This window comes from Anas acuta, chromosome 21, assembly GCF_963932015.1.
Source record: "Anas acuta chromosome 21, bAnaAcu1.1, whole genome shotgun sequence".
Taxonomy (NCBI): Eukaryota; Metazoa; Chordata; class Aves; order Anseriformes; family Anatidae; genus Anas; species Anas acuta.
In genome coordinates, this window is record NC_088999.1 from 5,561,538 (window position 1) to 5,564,100 (window position 2,563).

Here is a 2,563-nt window from a genome sequence, read left to right on the forward strand (position 1 = left end):
CAGGGAAAAAGGATGCTAAAGCAAATGCATGATTTACGCACGTAGGTCCCAGGAGAGACTTAGAGTACTTATAAATGACAATACACATTGTCGTCCCAGCCCCCACGTTCAGTAGCAAAGGAAAAGTGTCTCCAGCTCTGGAGCCATTGCACAATAACAGAGAATGGAAAACAATTTCATCTGCTTGTCCCCAGCATCTGGGCCCCGCATCCCCACTCCCACAGCGTTTTCCCAAGAGAAAGAGCCATCTCCTCCCGAGCTAAATGGGGAGGATGGAGTCCAAGGAGAGTCCAGAGAGAGAGTGGTGTGCAAGGAGCAGAGCCCAGCATCCTCCCCATGCGCCCCCGCAACTGCTCAACCGGCAAACACGCGGTGCCTGCTCCATCCTGCTCATCGTGGATAAGAACTCCTCTAGCAAGGACAGTGAAGTCTCCATCAGTCTTTTCTGGGCATTCATTTCTGGCAGAGGGCTTGAAGACGCAGCTGGACGGGGACTTGTCTCGTGCAGACCTGCTCCGAGAGGAGCTGCGATGGCAAAAGCAGCGCCTGGACCCCGCAGCCCAGCAGGATCGGTACTTGCCTGCTCCTTGGCAGGGCACTCGGTGTTTAGAAGCCAGCACTTGCTCATTGTTACTGCTGTGCAATGGGATTTCATGGTAGTTTTTCATCAGCTTTGCACGTGTTTGAACGTATGAATAGGGACTGAACTTCCCCACATGTGACAGCAGCCTGGCTGCCCAGGCTCCGCTGGGATTTTGGAGGAATGATGGCCATTCCCGTCTAGATACTCACTGTATTCTTGGTGCATGTGGGGAGAATTTGGCTTCTCTTTTCTGGTGGCATGTCAATGAAACAGCTTCTTCCTCTGCCCCTGGGATGTGCAGGTGGGAAAAAAGCACACCCTCCAAAAAAAGCCCAGGCGTTCAGGACAAATATACCAGAATGTATATGAAAAGAAAGAGTCTGGGTGAGCAGAAACCCCAGGGGCACTCCGGTGGCACTGTCCTCAGCACTAAGGGGTGCACCTCAGGGCATGTGCTGGGATTTTGGCTGCAGCTGGCCATGCGGCAGCCACGAGCTTCCCTCCTAAACCCCACAGCAGGAGCTTTCCCTGGAGGCTCTGCCATAGCAGTTACGTGGGCTTTGCGTTTTAATCACTTTTGCTTCATCTGGAGCAGCTTTCAGGAGTAATTCCTGCACTCCACTTGGCTTCTCGCAGTAATCTCGTGAAGAGGCAATGAGCCCTCGTGGGCAGTGCAGGAAGGGCTGGGGGAAGCGGAGCCTCGGAGCTGCTGCAGGGCTGTTTCTCCTTGATCTCTTCCATCAGGAGCCCCTGTTTCATTGCTCATTAGCAACCCTTTGCCTCCAGAATGCTCAATCCCTCCCCAAAATTGGCTGCTGGGGGCCCTCTGCCCACACGGGCGTGCATTAAAAGCACGAGGCGATTCGGATCCATCCCAGGACGAACAGAGGCTGACTTTCAGAGCTACCAGCAGACAGGCTTAGTGCCTGTTGAAAGTCAGGCCGTTTCTAAACTCTCCTGAAGCTTCTGGAGGGTTCTGACCACGCAAGCAGCTGCAGCAGTCCCCGTCCTCCCAGGGCAGAAGGTGGCGATGGCCCCGTCTCACTCTGCTGGTGGCTGCCCGCGGCGCAGAGCAGCGCTCGGTGGAGCACGCGCGAGTGCTGCGGTGAATCGGGAAAGTTGTCCTGGCTTCATTTGTCACCAGAGAAGGTCGGGAGGTCCGGGGTGGGTGTCCCACGCTGGGAGGAGAAGTCGGCTCCTGCCAGCACAGCCACCAGCGCCGCGGTCCGAGCCGCGGGCGGGAGTCCCCGTTTCGTTTGGCTCCGTGCGACCGATGGCTATTGGCTATTCCGGAGCTGGTTTCCATGATTTTTTTTTTCCTTTTTTTAATATTTTTTTTTTGTTCGAAAAGAAAAAAAAAAAAAGTTGAACAATTCTGGATTCATCCCCATGTGGAACGGGAAAAATTTTGAAATCTTGAACATTTTTGAGGGCTCAAAAACAATTTCCCACCCAGTTATAGCCACCAGTCTCATCAGGATGTGTTTGAAACAACTCCAGCAGGAGCTGAGCAGAGCTGGTCTCAGCTGGATACCACTCTCGACGAGAAATGCAGTGGTCAGGGGTCATGTTTCTTCAGAAAAAAAGTATCTTCAATAGCTCAGGAAGTTATTAGTGTCTGCTAACAATAAGAGCTTTGGGTTGATTCAATAGATACTCATTTTAATTGTAAAATGCCAGTAATGAGAAATGTGCCATCCAATGACTCATTTTTCCCTTGTAAAAATTATTGGACATTTTTATTAGTTTTACAAATGACAGGACCTCGTATTTCTGAGAACACTTTATACAAGCCTTGCACAAGCCCACTCTCATAAAAGCGTGTCTGTGGTGACATCCGGAGCCACAAGAAGGGGAGCGGTAGAAAGGCCCAAAGTGGTGAGGACAGCCCACAAGTGGAACTGGCAGGACCGAACCCCAAGAGGGTGGGAAGGGGTGGATACAGCGTCGGAGACATGAGGTTCGGCGCTGCTTCCCAGC